Below are 18968 nucleotides of genomic sequence, written 5' to 3'. Positions count from 1 at the left end.
CTGACCAACATGAAGAGCGGGAAAATACAATGATTAATAGAAATTCAGGAAATAGAAAGACTAAAAGTTGTTTCTTAAAAAAAAATAATAATAAATAATGTTGACAAACCTTTAGCACAAATGACCCAAGAGAAAAAGGAAAGGAAGGTTAGTAGAGAGAGAAAACCTAAATAATTAATATAGAAAATTAAAAAGGAGACATCAGTATAAATGTTGTTATGTACAACTTTATGACAATCTTTTGGCAATTTAGACATATTTCTGTAAACATAACTTATAAAATCTGACAAAAGAGGAAAATAGTTTCATCAGTCTTGATTTTATTAAAGACATTTAATCTGTGATTTTAAAATTCCATATAAAGAAATCTTCAGCCCAGGTATCATCAGTACAGATATTCCTCCAACATTTAAGAAAAAAAAATGCCACAATTTTACACAAACTCTTCCAGAGAAATGAACAAAGAGGGAATCATTTCCAACTTATTGTATAATATCATTACCTCACTGCCAAATTCTGACAAGAACACTATAAACAAGGGAAATCCATGTAAATTTAAAAATGCTCAACACAATATCAGCAAACTAAATTCAAGTTAGGTTTGTTCCAAGGTTGAAGAATTGTTTAACATCTGAAAATCAATGAGAATAATTCATTACACTAAGAGAAAAAAGGTGAGAAATCATATAATCATCTTAAGAAATAAAAATAAAATCATCTGATAAAATTCAACATTGACTCATGATAAAGCCTCTTAGCTAAGCTACAGAACTTTTAAAAATAATATAAAGAGATTTTAACAAATACTATACATTATACTTCAGGCTAATATGTATAATAATTCTTTCTGAGATAGGAATCGAGAAAAGAAAGCTGCTCACCATTTCTGTGTTACATTGTGCAGGAGGGGGTTAACAAAAGCAATAAGGTAAAACAAATAGAAAAGGTCTAAAATAGGAATAAAAGAACAAAAAAACTGCCACCATTCAAGGACAACATGATTGTGTATTTAGAAAATCTAAAGGATCAACAGATAAACAAGATAAACTACTAGAAGTTATACTAATTTATTATGTCCACAAGATGTAAGGAACATGTAAGAAAGATCACAGTATTTCTATATTGTAGAAAATGGAGTAGGGGCTGAAAGAAAATTTAAAATAGGACCAAACACATCAAATGCATAGAAATAAATTTTAAAAAGATGCAGAAAACTATAAAATATTATTGACTTCAAAAATGTGTATGGGGAGAAGCAAGATCTCAGAGACCAAAATATCATCAGGTGCCAGGAGTTCAGCTAGATAGTTATCAAACCATTCTCAACACCTACAAATTCAACAAGAGACAGAAGAGAAGAATAGCAGCAATTCTAGGAACAGAAAATTTACCACTTTCCAGAAGGTAGGATGTGCAGGGAGGTGAATCCGAAGCCATGGGAAGATAGACCACAGCAGGAGGGGCCAGCTCCCAGCAAGTGAGAGAGCAGTGGAGCACAAAATCGGAACTTTTAGAAGTCTGCTCCACTGAGGAATGTCGCTCCAAATGCTAAGCAGAGGATGGAGCCCTCACAGGGACAGTGTGGTCTCAGGACTCACAGGGTCACAGAAAGACAAGGGATGCCTGAGTGTGGCGGGAAGTGTGCTTCTCTAGCAGGAAGCCAGCTAGAGAGATGGAGATGAGGAGTGTGCTGTCAGCTCAGGGTTACCTGAAACCATAATCCAAGGCACAGCTGGGCCATCACTCTTCCAGTAGGGACCTCACAGTGGCAGATCTGGAGAGACTTTCTTCTTCCTCCTCCAGGAGGAGCAGTACAGGCACGTGCTACAGGAATCTGCTGGGTTTGGAGACTCCAAATGGGACTGTGCACCAGAGATAGAAATGTTAGGTCAATGGCTGGTTGAGCACAGAGTGTGGCCACAGACCAGGGAGACGGGAGTGATTGACTGCTTTTCTCTGGGGGCGCATTGAGGAGTGGGGCTCTGGGCTCTCGGCTCCTATGAGAGGCCAGAGATTGTAAGGCCACCATTTTCATTCCTATCCTTCAAAGCTGTATGGAAAGTGTTCAGGGAACAAAAGCTACCGAGAGCAAACCTGAGCAGATTACTTAGCAGTATAATTCCGCCTACAACAAAGATATTTGAGGTTCACTGCAACAGGCCCCTCCCCCAGAAGATCAGCAAGAACATTGAGCCAAGACCAAGTTCACCAATCAATGAGAACTGTGGAACTCCAGAACTAGGGGAAAGCAACATATAGAATTCATGGCTTTTTCCCATGATCTCTTAGTCTTTCAAAGTTAATTTTTTTATTTTAATTTTTACTTATTCTCTTTTTCTTAATTTTTCCTCCTTCCAACTTTAACATTTTAAACTATTTTATCAATACCTTTTTAAAAATCTTTTTAAATTTTCATTGTTATATCTTATCCCTTCATTGTATTTAACCTTATTTTTTATAAATATATTGGGGTTTTTTTTTTCTTTAAAATTTTGGGATACAATTTCTTCAAATAGATCAAATTATACCCTAAATATAGCACATGGCTTTGCTCTAGTCTCCAGCCTGATCACATTCTTTCCTCTTTTTTTTTCTCTTTTCAACCAAATTATCTAATCAATTCCTTCTTTACAATCTTTTTTAATTTTCATCTTTACATTCATATTCCATCCCCTCATCATGTTTACCCTTATTTTTGTATATATATACATAAGTTTTTCTTTCTTTAAAATTTTGGGAGGTAGTTTTTCTAACAGACCAAAATACACCCAAAATCAAGTGTGTGGCTCTGTTCTATTCATCAGTCTAATATATATATATATATATATATATATATATATATATATGCATATATCCATATACATACATTCACATATATACACATACACATATATGTGTGTGTGCATATATATATGTGTGTATATATATATATACATGTGCATATATATACACGCATATATATGTATATATATACATAATATATATATATAAAATATATATATATACACGTATATATATGTGTATATATATGTGTGTATATATATGTGTATATATATACACGTGTGTGTGTGTGTATATATATATATATATATATATATATATATATATATTTCCCCCCCTTTCTACTCCCCCCAAGTTTGGGTCTGTTCTGATCTGGTTAGTGTATATTTTTCTGGGGTTTTTACCCTTTTAGTATTTTTTTCTATCATTCACCTATTCTTATCTGGATAAAATGACAAGGTGGAAAAACTCACCACAAAAAAAAAAAAAAAAAGAACAAACGACAGTACCAAAAGCTACAGACCTAATCAATATGGACATTAGTAAGATGTCAGAACTAGAGTTCAAAATGCCAATTATCAAGGTGCTAGCTGGGCTCAAAAAAGCATGGAAGATATTAGAGAATCCCTTTCTGGAGAAATAAAATCCCTTTCTGGAGAAATAAAAGAACTAAAATGTAATCAAGTTGAAATTAAAAAGCTACTAATGAGGTACAATAAAAAATGGAGACTCTTACTGCTATGATAAATGAGGCAGAAGAGAGAATTAGTGATAAAGAAGACCAAATGATGGAGAATAAAGAAGCCAAGAAAAAGAGAGATAAACAACTACTGGACCACAAGGGGAGAATTCGAGAGATAAGTGATACCAGATGACGAAACAATATTAGAATAATTGGGATACCGGAAGAAGAAAAAAGAGAGGGGGCGGCAAAAGGTATATTGGAGCAAATTATAGGAGAGAATTTCCGTAATTTGGCAAAGGGAACAAGCATCGAAATCCAAGAGGCACAGAGAACCCCTCTCAAAATTTAAAAAAAAAAAAAAAGGTCCACACCCCTATCACCTAATAGTAAAACTTAAGTCTCAGTGACAAGGAGAAAATCCAAAAAGCAGCTCAGAACAAGAGGTCTGTAATATACAATGGTAGGAATATTAGTTGGGTAGCAGAGCTATCCACAGAGACCTGGCAGGCCAGAAAGGACTGGAATGATATATTCAGAGCACTAAACGAGAAAAATATGCCACCAAGAATACTATATCCAGCTCGGCTATCACTGAATATAGAAGGAGAGATAAAAAGCTTCCAGGACAAACAAAAACTAAAAGAATTTGCAAACACCAAACCAGTCCTACAGGAAATATTGAAAGGGGTCCTCTAAGCAAAGAGAGAGACTAAAAGTAACAGACCAGAAAGGAACAGAGACAATATACAGTAACAGTCACCTTGCAGGCAATACAATAGCATTAAATTCATAACTTCCAATAGTTACCCTGAATGTAAATGGGCTAAATGTCCCAATCAAAAAACACAGGATACCAGAAGGGATAAAAAAACAAGACCTATATGGGGTGCCTGGGAGGCTCAGTGGGTTAAAGCCTGTGCCTTCAGCTCGGGTCATGATCTCAGGGTCCTGGGATCGAGCCCCACATCTGGCTCTCTGCTCGCAGGAGCCTGCTTCCTCCTCTCTCTCTATCTGCCTACTTGTGATCTCTGTCTGTCAAATAAATAAATAAAATCTTAAAAAAAAAAAAGACCCATAGATATGCTGTCTACAAGAAACTCATTTTAGACACAAAGATGCATCCAGATTTTAAATGAGGGAGTGGAAAACAATTTATCATGCTAACAGACATCAAAAGAAAGCTGGTATGGCATTCCTTATGTCAGATAAATGAGATTTTAAGCCAAGACTATAATAAGAGATGAGGAAGGACACTCTATCATACTTAAAGGGTCAGTCCAACAACAAAATCTAACAATTATAAATATCTATGCCCCTAACATGGGAGAAGCCAATTATATAAATCAATTAATAACAAAATCAAAGAAACATATCAACAATAATACAATAAGAGTAGGGGACTTTAGCTTCCCCCCTTACTGAAAAGGACAGATCATCTAAGCAACAGATCAACAAGGAAATAAAGGCTTTAAATGACACACTGGACCAGATGGACATCACAGATATATTTAGAACATTCCATCTCAAAACAACAGAATATACATTCTTCTCTAGTGCACATGGAACATTCCCCAGAATAAATCACATCCTGGGTCACAAATCAGGACTCAACCAGTCAAAAGACTGGGACCATTCCCTGCATATTTTCAGACCACATGACCAAGTAGGTTTCATTCCTGGGCTGCAAGGTTGGTTCAACATCTGCAAATCAATCAATGTGATACAATACATTAACAAAGGAAAGAACAAGAACCATATGATACTTTCAAGAGATGCTGAAAAAGCATTTGACAAAGTACAGCATCCTTTCTTGATCAAAACTCTTCACAGTGTAGGCATGGAGGGTACGTACTTCAATATCGTCAAAGCCATCTATGAAAAACTCACATCGGATATCACTCTCAATGGGAGAAAATTGAGAGCTTTTCCTCTAAGGTCGGGAACACGGCATGGGTGTCCATTCTCACCACTGCTATACAACATAGTAATAGAAGTCCTAGCCTCAGCAATCAGACAACAAAAAGAAATTAAAGGCATCTGAAACAGCAAAGAAGTCAAACTCTCATTCTTTGCAGATGATGATACTTTATATGGAAAACCCCGAAGACTCCACTCCAAATCTGCTAGAACTCATACAGGAATTCAGTAAAGTGTCAGGATATAAAATCAGTGCACAGAAATCAGTTGCGTTTCTATACACCAACAGTAAGACAGAAGAAAGAGAAAGTAAGGAGTCAATCCCATTTACAATGGCACCCAAAACCATAAGATACCTAGGAATAAACCTAACCAAAGAGGCAAAGAATCTGTACTCAGAAAACTATAAAGTACTCATGAAAGAAATTGAGGAAGACACAAAGAGAAGGAAAAACATTTCATGCTCATGGATTGGAAGAACAAATATCATGAAAATGTCTATGCTATCGAAAGCAATCTACAAATATAATGCAATCCCAGTAAAATACCATCAATTTTTTTCAAAGAAATGGAACATATAGTCCTAAAATTTATATGGAACCAGAAAAGGTCCCAAATAGCCAGAGGATATGTTTAAAAAGAAAACCAAAGTTGGTGGCATCACAATTCCAGATTCCAAGCTCTATTACAAAGCTGTTATCATCAAGACAGTATGGTACTGGCACAAAAACAGACACATAGATCAATGGAACAGAATAGAGAGTCAAGTCTGTGGTCAACTAATCTTCAGCAAAGCAGGAAAGAATGTCCAATGAAAAAAAAAAAACAACAGCCTCTTCAACAAATGGTGTTGGGAAAACTGCACATGCAAAAGAATCAAACTGGACCATTTCCTTACACCACACACGAAAATAGACTCAAAATGGATGAAAAATCTCAATGTGATATAGGAATCCATCAAAATCCTTGAGGAGAACACAGGCAGCAACCTCTTCAATCTCAGTCCCAGGAACTTCTTCCCAGAAACATCACCAAAGGCAAGGGAAGCAAGGGCAAAAATGAACTATTGGACTTTAAGATCAAAAGCTTTTGCACAGCAAAAGAAACAGTCAACAAAACCAAAAGACAACTGACAGAATGGCAGAAGATATTCACAAATGACATATCAGATAAAAAGCTAGTATCCAAAATCTATAAAGAATTTATCAAACTCATCACCGAAAGAACAAATATTCCAATCAAGAAATGGGCAGAAGACATGAACAGACACTTCTGCAAAGAAGACATCCAAATGGCCAATACATACATGAAAAAGGGCTCAACATCACTCAGCGTCAGGGAAATACAAATAAAAACCTCAGCAAGATACCACCTCACACCAGTTAGAATGGCTAAAATTAACCAGTCAGGAAACAACAGATGTTGTTGAGGATGTGGAGAACGGGGAACCCTCCTACACTTTTGGTGGGAATGCAAGCTGATGCAGCTACTCTTGAAAACAGTATGGAGGTTCCCCAAAAACTTGAAAATAGAGCTACCCTATGACCCAGCAATCAAGTACTGGGTATTTACCCTAAAGATACAAATTTAGTGATCCAAAGGGGCACGTGCAGTCCAATGTTTATAGCAATGTCCATAATTGCCAAACTATGGAAAGAACCTAGATGTCCATCAACAGATGAATGGCTAAAGAATGTGTGGTATATATATATACAGCGGAATACTATGCAGCTATCAAAAAACCCAAAATCTTGCCATTTGCAACAACGTGGATAGAACTAGAGGGTATTAAGCTAAGCGAAATAAGTCAACCAGAGAAAGACAATTATCATATGATCTCTCTGATGTGAGGAATTTGAGATGCAGGGTTGAGGGTCAGGAGGAGTAGGGAGGGAAAAAATGAAACAAGATGGGATTGGGAGGAAGACAAACCATAAGAGATTCAATCTCATGAAATAAATTGAGGGTTGCTGGGGACAGCACGGGTAGGGGAAGGGTGGCTGGGTTATGGACATTGGGGAGGGCATATGCTATGGTGAGTGCTGTGAGATGTGTTAAGCCTGATGATTCACAGACCTGTACCCCTGGGGCAAATAATACATTATATATTAAGAAAAAAAAAGGCCTATATAAAATGATATATCATCTGTATTTCATTCTGAAAAATTTTAAGTTTCTTTCAATTCTTTATCTACCTAGAGGTAGGTAAATCTAAACAAACATCATCTTTATAAAGTAGTAACAATGATGGCATGGTTTGTGAGATTAAAGTGAAAAAAAAGAGAAAATTGTAATAATGGATAATGATAGTAAGAAATTCGAAATAGAAAAAGAACAAATCTGCAAGTACTTCAAAGTCACTTTTTTGTCCCAAAGAAGGTAATATTTGTGTTAAATTTTACTATATTTAAATCAAAATTATTTATCAAAATCACCTTAAGGAAAGTTAAAAGACTAGCCACAGTATAACTAATAAAGAAATAGTATCAAAAATTTAATAGAACTCCTCCAAATCTAGCAATCTATGGTGGAAGCAACGGGATAGGATTTGGGAATGGCACCTAAGTAGATGTTAATTGCTATCAATATTATAAAAAAAATAAATAAATAAAAGAAGGCAATCCATAAACAAGTGATGATAATGCATCATGACAAAAAGGAATTCTATTAATCTAATTCTGGATTCCTGAGGACTAATAAATACATGTGTGGGTATATATATATATATATATATATATATATATGATTGATTGATAAGAAAAGGGAGAGAAGTGTTACCCAGGTTTTGTTATTTGTTTTAACTAAGAAAGTTCTAAGCTACCAAGAATAGATATGAGTCCTAAAAACAAACTATTCTAAATACTATTAAATAATTATGGAATCCGACTTTCTTATATTTTTCTGGTTTTAGTATTTTTATGCTTTTCTGCCATTCAGCCAGGTTTTTAACCTTATCTTTTAATATTTAACTAGCATTTTTAAGTGTTCTGTACCCAGAAGTCTTTTTCTGCATAGTTGTTCACCATGTTCTCAGAAACACACACACACACACACACACAGATCACTTCCTACATGCCAAGAATGATTCTGGATTCAAAAGATTTAGTAGTGAATAATCAGTCAAAACTATCAGCCTTCATGGAGCTGACGTTCTAGCAGGAGCAGGCAGACAAAATCAGGTAAGTAAAAGAAGCAATATGTCGGGAGACCTCAAGTGTTAGAGATCAAAGTAAGGCAGGAGAGGGAAACCAGGCTGGCAGGTGTGGCTCCTGCTATAATAAGTTGGCAGAGAATGGTCTCACTGATAAGAAGGCATTTGGACAAAAACTCAAAAGTGGTCAAGGAGTGATGCTTGTGAAAGCAAAGGGAAGGAGCTTTCTAAACAAAGAGAACAACATCTACAAAATTCCTGCATTGGACACATTAGATTTGAAGTGCCTATTTAAAAAATCAAATAGAAATGCTGATTAAGCATTGAATGTGAGCTGGAGGTCAGAAGAACCACAAGGCTGGAGATATGTTTGGAGTCATTACCATATAAATGATACTTAAAGCCAAAGACTGGATGAAATTACCAAGGGAATGAGTATATCTGGGGAAGAAATTTAAAAATTTTCACCCAGGCCTCTATGAGCTCTGAGGGCCCTGAGACTCTTAGTGGGAGCTAAAAATATTGTTGGAGTTTAAAAGGTGATCTGGTTGGATGGTGGTGATCTTCAAAGTCAGGTTTTAGAAATGTTTCAAAGATAACTATTGGAGAATACATGTAGTATGATGGAAGGCAAAATCAGTGGATGAAAAGAGCTCAAGGAATGGAGAAGCCAACGAATCAGAGAGCTTATTTACTTGGACACTGAAATCACAGTTCTTATAAAATCAGCACTAGAGAAAGTCACAAGGATCCAGGGGCTAAATTCTTTAAGAAATGAGAGAATGGATACAAATCAATAGACTACTATAAGAGGAAGAGATAATGGATGTTATCCTTTGATGACATAGGATTCAAAGCTGGGTATGTTAGAGAAGAGAAAGGGAGAACGGTCTGGAAACAGTGTGAGGAATAAGGTCACTTCCCCATCTCCAGGCCCATATAAGTGAGGCATGGGAGAGGAGCTCATCACCACTTGAGCGAGCAGCGGAGGATGAAAATGTCCTCAGGGCTGGAGACTGATCACAGATTTCTTTAAGATCAAGAGGTGAAGTGAACACTTAGCAGAGGGTAAAGATTTAGGAGTTTTGCTGGTTACTGGCTATGAGTTCAGGGAGAAGAGTAAACATGTTTCAAGAGCAAAAAGGGTAAGGGATAAGGTCACCAAAAAAGGCATACAAAGTTATAAAGAGAGTTCCTTGGTCAATGATTTTGGAGAGAGATTATAGTATCTGAGAAGCAGCCAGAGAAGAAAAGGAAATTTTCTAACTTTTCATTCCTCTCATTGAAGGCAATTCCATTCTTTCCTCAAAGATTACATATGATGAAATTAAAACCCAGAGAACTGAAGGGATTCACACCAAGCCACAAAACCGAGTTGGATCTCATGTAGAGCAAGGTGGGCTTTTGGGACACATTTCCGTTTTTCCCAGAACTTTATATTGAAAAATCCTATTAAAGAGTTCCTACCATGGACCTATTCCCATCATAAAAATGGAGAAAATGCTTTGAAACTATTGGTGCCTGAGGAATAGCAGTTTCAGTGTGACTTACCAAATTTATTGAAATAACAGAGTAAACAGGCAGATACAAGGTCTAGAACAGGATGCCAACAATGACAATGACAAAAATAGTTGAATCCAGGAAATGCCACAATTAACCTCACTTCCTGAGTTCTGTGCCATGATAGTGTAAGTTAGCGTGGTAAAGAGGTGTGTCTTGTGCTTCCAGTAATACATCCTTTAGGATAGGGTCAAAGCAAGGTCACTGAACACTGCATTCAAGTCTATAATGTTTTATTATTTACATCTAAGGAATTGTAGCTAATAGTGAAAGTTCAATTTTATTAAGCACTAGGATGTATGTTACACACTTTACAAGTACAATCTAAAATCAAAAGGCTGGTACTGTGATTATTCCTCCATTTAATCAATGAGGAAACTGAGTCCTGGAGTGATTAGGTTGGATGAGGTTTTCCAGGTAGAAACTGGCAGAGCCAGAATTCTAACCTCATTAGGGTGACTAGAGTAACTTCAGTGTCTGCACTACTGTGCTATGTAAGAGACCCATTATCTGCACTTTCACTTTCTGTGGTTTCAATTATCTATAGTCAACCAAGATCTGGAAGCAGATAATCCTCCTTCCAGAAGCCTAACGCTATAACATGATGCCTACATCATTTACCTCACTTCCTTGCATCAGAAGGCATTTTATCTCTCACATCATCAGAAGAGAAAGATGAGTAGAGTACAATAAGATATTTTGGGACAGAGAGACCACAGTCACGTAATTTGTATTACAGTATAGTGTTATAATTGTTCTGTTATCATTAGTTATTAATCTCTTATTGTGCCTACTGTATAAATGAAACTTTACCATAGGTACATATGTATACGAAAACACATAATATAAATAGGATTTGGTACTGTCTGCAGTTTTAAGCATCCACTGGGGGTCTTGGAACATCTTAACCTGCAGATAAAGGGAGACTATTAAACCACTTTAAAAGTCAAGGCTTCAAGTAGTATATTTATATGTAACATAATTATTATATATCATATATAATAATATAAATAGGTCAAATGAATAGAAATCATGACTTTGTCTTAACTCCCATGTTCTAATTTCCTTTCCTTTTCCCTTTAATAAAAATTATTTATTTATTCTAAAAAAGAATTTGGCAATTTTAATTTAAGAGCCCAGTAAATTACCAAACACCCCTGAGAAAACCACAAGAGTTGCATTCTCTCACAATTTAAGCTACATTCTCTTATTAAATAGACCTCAGTGACTGTTTCAGACATTCAGTGAAGTTGTAGCTTACTAAACAGGGTTAACAATGGTGTGGAGAAAAAGCTTTGTGAGATAAATTTGTAGACATAGCTGTAAAATGAACTAAAATATTAATATGAATTCTAAAATGTATTCATGAAGTATTCATTATTTTTCACCCAAGACACAAAGCCAGGACCACACCTAGGTTATTCAAAAAGAAAATCAACATTTTTCATATTTTTCTATGTTTTTCAGCTTACATAAAGTAAGTTCCTGGCCACAAGGCTTCAAATATTTCTGTTCTCATTTTAAAAAATGTTGCTATTATAAAAGAGTGGTTTGGCTGAAAACAAGGCAAAATAAAACAATACTTCATATACAACAAAGCAATGATGAAATTCCCATTCTTACTTGATTAAAAGTACATTCCACTTTAAGTAAAAAAGGAACAGTTACCCTATAACATTTGGAAATAATATTTTTATTGAAATTTTTTACTTTCAGCATGTTCAACCTTCCAACTCCCCATGAAGTTATTTGAGTATTGAAAGACTTATAACATAAAACTAATAATCTGCCCAACAATTTGGTTTTAAAGCATATAAGCTAAATGCAGAACATTTTACTTATTTTTATGGTATCTCTGCAATTTTTGCATAATCTGTATAAACTAGAATTATTAAAAAAAAATTGTCCAAGTGGCATTCTTTTGCATGTTTATATTCAATGGTATTTTTGTATTTTACTTACCCAAAATCAGTTTTCTTTTAGCAGTTATCTTTTTTTTCTTTTTACTATGTACAAATAGATATACAGATACATAGAAATATATTCCATTTGGGTGACTTCTTTTAATTTGTCCTCATCCATTCATTCATTCAGCAAATGCATGTTAATGCCTAATATGTGCTTAGTCACTGTAATAAGTACGAGGAGTCTTTAGCTTCTATGAAGCTATGGCTCCATTAGTAAATATTTCAGATATTTCAAGAGAACATTTTTGCATGGACAGAACATTTAGCAAACCCCGGAACATGTCCTTTAGGTGACTTCCCCATTCTGCTGGCCTTCCACACACAATTTCACAATAATCTGCAGCTAGTAACTGAGACACTATCAACAAATGTTTTAGAAAGATTTTCTGTCTTTTCTTTATCATTAAACAAACACTGGTCAAGCCCCTGTATGGTAAGCTTCATGTATATGGAAAAAGACTCAAATTTCTAAATTCAGAGTAAAGTCATGAAATTTACTGGACCCTTCAATGAGCTAATAAGAGGCAGCTCTGTAAGGGTGCTTCTAAATAAATGTGATTTATCTGAGTTCAATGGTATTTGAAAAGGGAGGCTTTTTATCAATGCTTAGTATGATTCTGAATAAACTCTAAATGTCATAGAACTTTCACTTATGAGGTCATTAAGGGCTGCAAACCTCAGCTCTTGGGGTTATCAGATTTCAAGATTATTATCTATTAAAACTATTTCACCCATTGGATCCTATGCTTTATGAAGAATTTTTAGGAGCATTTACTTTTTCATATATATATTCAACTCTAGACTCAACTGAGGCTCACCCATTATTTATACTACCTGGGGCCTCAAACTATCGAATCAAGCCTTAAAAGAATATAAGCCATGAATCAATTCAATATTCAAAAATTTTAAATAGGGGCGCCTGGGTGGCTCAGTGGGTTAAAGCCTCTGCCTTCGGCTCAGTTCATGGTCCCAGAGTCCTGGGATCAAGCCCCACATCAGGCTCTCTGCCCTGCAGGGAGCCTGCTTCCTCCTCTCTCTCTCTGCCTACCTCTCTGCCTACTTGTTATCTCTGTCAAATAAATAAATAAAATATTTTTTAAAAATTTAAATATTTTCATGTGTTCGAGATAAAAGTTTTGGTGAATATTGCTTGGATTAATGAAAATGTGTTATTTGAGCCTCCATCTGAGCTTGAATACCTTTTGTAAAAATAGCCCAGAGAAACACTGGTAAAATTGTAGTTGGATAAAGGAAATTTTATGCAAGTGCCTTAAGAACTCAAGAAGTTTATTCTGCAAATTTTCATTTTTTTTTTCCAAATCAAAGTCCCACTCTACAAGAAGAGTTTTCTCTTAATGACAGCCTGAAGCTCAAGAACATGAGTAACAAGTTAAAAAGAGGAAAACTACAAAATGGTTTCTTTGAATCAATAGCCCCTAGGTCTTCAAGTAACTCACCAAATTCCAAAGAGTTTCTCAATCACCCTTAAGGGACTTCAAAGAATTATCTATATTTTCTTTTGAAGAATTATGACTTATGAAGAATTATTTTTAAACAATAAATCAAATATAGAGAGACTTTTAAAATTATAAGATTTTATCCTTATAATTTCCTAAAACCTTTAATAATCACACACATTAAAAACATCCAATCTCTCAAGTTCAAATAAAAGAGCTGAAAATTAGTTATTAGTAGTTGTTTCTGAAATCTCTTTATCTTTTGACACAATACTGAAAGGAAATACTAGCTATTTGACACTGCATTTTAAATGAATGCAAAAATAATGAAAATCACGGTGTTGCTATTAACCCTTATGCAATGAGACTCACCATATTCTTTCAGACGCCCCATGGAAGAGGAGGTCATGGATTGTAAGGGCAAGCCAAGGTCGATGATGTGGGTGGCAAATGGTGAGACCAACAATCTGTTCCCAAAATAAAAAGTTAGAGCTTTGAGTGATTTATAGTCCCTAATTTGTAATATAGACTTTCTAGACTAATGTTAAAAGGATTAGATGCTAATCTAACAGACAGAAAACCACTTGTCTCCTATCATAGGAGACTAAGGATGTACCCTCAGTGCTCTGCAGAGTAAGAGGCATGCAGTAAGCCCTCTATAAACATTACTGAAAACATATATTTATATATCATTATATTACATGATAAATATATAATATTTATTAAATGAAGACAAAATAATATCAAATCTTACTGACTCAGCATGGATAACAAAAAGGAAAATTTGCTTTCTAAATGAAAACAAAATCAGAAAAATGAACAAGCATCATATCTATTTCTTCTCTGTTTTGCAAGATTTTAAGTAACATGTTTTCCTATCGTGACTTGGCGAGCTTCAACCAAATCAACTGAATCAAAAACTATGCACCACGTAGAAATTTTAGAAAATGTACATAAGAAAAAGGAAGAAAATAAGAATTATCCCTAATTCACCACCTTAATATTTTGGTCATAATTGTAAACCCTTAAATGCTTCCTAGGAGCTAGGAACTATTCTAAGCCCTGTCTGTGTCTTACTACCTTTAATCCTCACAACAAGACTCTGGGTTTTACTATTATTACACCCATTTTATAAGTGAAGACACTAAGCAAAGGTTAGGTAGTATATAGTTCAAATTATCCCAGCTAGAAAGGGGTGGAGGCAGGATTTGAATATAGGCAGTAGGCCCTCAAGAACTAAACTACTTATTACTATTTTATACTAACTCCATTTGTCATAATTAACATGTGTAATATATTTCATACCTTCTCTATATTTATGTGCACATAAAATGTACACATAAATGAACACTTCCAATGAACTTTTCAGCTTATTTTTTGCAGTTGATATCATAAATATCTTTATTTGTAAATGTACAAAGATGTACGTTGTCATTTTGACCCATCACAAAGCATTCCACTGTATAGATTTAACATACTGATGGTTTATTTACCAGTCTTCTTTTGCTGGATGTCTGGGTTACTTCACTTTTTTGGTATTTATAAACAAGGATGAAAATCTATGAATATTCATGCCTGTGAACCTGTCCAATTCTTTCTTATTATAAATGCCTAGAAATGGAATTGCTAATTCAAATGTTATATAAATGTTATAGAAATATTTAGGATTTTAAAACATTTTGCCCATCGAAAAACTAGAGTCTATGAGGGAAAAGTCTGTGGCTGTTCTGTTTGGAGTTTTACACTGGCATAGAGTAGAAATTCTATTAATAGTAAATAAGGACTGATTTATAGGATCCATTAGTCTAGCTGTTACTCATGTTGTCACACCCATGCAGTAGGCTGAAGAACTGAGATATGGCTAGTATGACAAAATCATATTGTCAAGGGAAAATATGAAAGGCTTGAGTATATAGTCAGCTTTGCAAAACTTCATTTCAAATTCTAGAATTTATTTGTATGTCACCAAGAATGGGGCCACAATACACTGATCAATCACAGTTTTCTTTGCTCTCTTCCATCTTGTCCATGGTTAAATATTTAAGTCTCTAAATTAGGATTATTATTTGCATTGTTCAATGATTCCTATTCATGAAAGATTTTAACAGAAGTAGACCACAGTTCATCCACTTAAGCAAAATATTTTACAAACATTCAGGCATTCAGGTAAAATGGCAGGGTCATTTCAACATAAATGTGAAAAGCGATGGGAGATTCTATCAGTATTTTATCATCTCCTCATTTTATTATTAAATTGATCAGAATAGCCTAAATACAAATTGTCATGTAACACATAAGAAACTTCCAATGATCACAAAACTAGGGGAAGAAGTCCATGCTCATTTGCTTGGATTACAGAACGCATTTACAGAAATGCAGTTGTCATGGCTTCAAATGCACCAAATATTACACACTAAAATAAATAGCTCTAATAAATAGGTGCATAGTAAATTAACTTCCTTGATGGAAAATTAACATTCAGAATGTGTTCACATTTATCATTAATGTCATAAAAAAGTATGTTAATGTATGGGAATCTTTGATGTTAGAATTCAAAGGTACATTGAAGAACTTCATGTCTTTAAACTTAAATCTGGAAATGCAGAACTAGTTGATTTTGTTTTCCCTCCGCAAATCAAACATAGAGAATCCTGGGGAAAAGAAATCATACACTTATGAGATTGTATTTCTTCATGTATTATCCAAAGAAATTTCTTTCATTGAGCTAATATTTTTTATGGTCTACCTAAAAATATTATATGTCACCTTAGATATTAGAATTTTCCCAAGCATCTTCAGGAGAATTGTAAGTATTTTATACATAGCTTCCCTTATAGGGGTCTATTTGTATTGAACGGAAATCTTCCAAAAGTCTCACAAAGAGTTGAGCAATTCATGCTAATTAGTGCTAGGGACTGTCTCTGCGTTGTCAACAATCCCCTACCGGATTTCTGACTGATTGTGCTTTCCTTTCTATTCTTATATCCTCATTGCTAAGTTTCCTTTATCATTAGTATGTGGTGAACTAGATTGCAATAAAAATTTCACTCTAATGACATCTTATTGGCCTAGCTAACCACAGGTTTTCTAACACCCTGAGTCGCCACGTCCCAGAACACTGATTTGTCTTCCCTTCTGTATTCCCACCCCACTTCCAACACTAATGAAATGAAGCTAACCGCTAAGGTAGGAAACAAGTTACTGCCATAAGCTAGCTATAAATAAAGACAAAGCAACCCTGGTGGATTGAAGTTCAGGCTTTATGTGCCCCAGGCTATCACTGGAAGTACATGTACTTGCTCTTAATTTCGAAAGGTGTTGCTCTTCCTCATTAAGGAGGACATGTTTTCATTCAAAATGGGATGTTAGGGTGTCAAGTGACCTTTATCTTCCACCAGCTGCAGAAGAAACAATTCGAGAAATACTCAACTCTCCTGAGAAAGACATACTGAAAGATATTCTACCTGATCGGATTTATTATTGAGGAGTGCTCCACATGTCCTAAGTCATTATTATTCTTTCTTGAATTTTTGGCCCCATCTCAATATACTGAAAATGGTAGGTTTTCAGATTAGTTCAGTTAACGTTTCCAGCTACTAATGGCTTACACAAAATTCTAAACTATTTGGTTAAATTGGTCTGTTAACTGTTCCTTTAGCAGTTAACCACTCTGCTAGACAAACCTGGATCTTGGCTTAAGTAAAGGCCAAAAGTAAATTTTTAAAAACTAGTAAATTCCCAATACAAGCATTTCTTTTCTATGCAATTAATATCTTCTGCTACCAAACCCTCAGTCTTAGAACTGTACATATTTTCCATTCTCCCAAATTTGAATATCATATTATAGTTAAGCCAAGCAAGTGGTTACTTGTGAGCATAAATCATTTACTGTTAAGCACAGTTTGCCAGATAAATGCTGGAAGGTCCATGATACTCTTAAAAGCCAAGACAATATTTTCTCATTTTTTTATTATTTACAACTGTGCCAATTACCCCAAATTTCTGACAAGGCTACATTGTGAAGTAATGTAAAACAACCCACTGAAAAATACATTTTAACAGAGCAGTATTTACATTCTACAAGTATATTGTTCCTACAAAATGTGTTCAAGGGCCTTTAAAGGTTCTATAGCTCTAGGGTTAATAGTTATGAACACAACTATAAAGTTATCTTGAAGATGATGTCATTTAGTGGAATAATTCAGAAAAGTAACTGCCCCCTCTCCACACACCTTTGGAAAGCAGAAGCAATGCTCAAAATGCCTGTCCTGAAACTCTGCTCTATAGGATCAGCCTCACCTTCTGTTGGAAAAAGACTAACTTTAAATTATTAAATTAAAAAAGAAAAATTATAACTTCAATCTACTCCATAATTGCTGTAGATAAGTTATTAAAATTCTAAACTTATGTACTATTATCATAAAATATGGCATTTTTCTCAAGAAAGCCACAAATTGGATTTGAGCTTATGCACTGTAAAACCCAGATGGTCTGCTTAACTACTCAGACATCCCCCAGTTCAAAAGTTAATTGAACTGAAAACTAAAATTTTGATAATTGATATGCTTTGAGGGACTCAAGCAGAAGGATAAATTAGCCTTATGCATGGGGTGTTAATAGACTTGAGAAACCACGACAATTGGTCAGAAAACATTGGCACAGTAGAATAAAACTATACATTTTCTATAGGATATAACCAATTACACATTACCTGGACTTCCCATGGTGCTGATGCTTTTCTTTCTCCATTTTTTTACCCACTGATTCAATATTTGTCACTATTTTACCCAGCGTAACTTGTTCTGGAATTTAAAAAAAAAAAGCTTTAATTGTATACTATTTGTTTTCAAGTTCTAAGTGCATTTTTTGAATTAAATTGCAAATCACAGATTTTTTAATAACAAGAGAAACAACATTTTTCAAACAAATTACTAACACAAAGATACTCTAAAAACACATCTGAGTGTTTTTTCTCACCCCATGCTCCTCAGATGTTTTGCAATTACTAAAATTTAGCACTGAAGGTATAGAGTAAATGAACTGCATATATCAGAAAGGAGATAGCTCCCTAAGAAATGTCTGCAATAGCACAGCGCATACCGATGAATACCAACAGTCTCATTTATATACATCAGCATTATTATCATCATTATCATCATAAGGCTTAGCTTTTATAGGAGAGCCTGCTATTTTAAAATAATTTAGCAATCATTAGTTAATGTAAATAGGAACACTCATCAACTTGTTGAATAAGACTGAAGTCCAGAAAAGGCATACTTCTGCTTAAAAAAAAAAAAAAAAAAGTAGTTCTTATAGTCTAAAGAGAAATTTACATAAATATCTTTAAGTACCTATTACCTTCTATTTTGCACAGATAATAGGACTAACAGAGTCTAAAATATCAGAACAAAATATTAAGTTGATATCTATGAAGTACTTTCTCGCTCCAG

Source organism: Meles meles, chromosome 2, assembly GCF_922984935.1.
Source record: "Meles meles chromosome 2, mMelMel3.1 paternal haplotype, whole genome shotgun sequence".
Classification (NCBI taxonomy): domain Eukaryota; kingdom Metazoa; phylum Chordata; class Mammalia; order Carnivora; family Mustelidae; genus Meles; species Meles meles.
The sequence above is the reverse complement of the archived record's forward strand: the minus strand, read 5'-3'. Positions refer to the sequence as shown.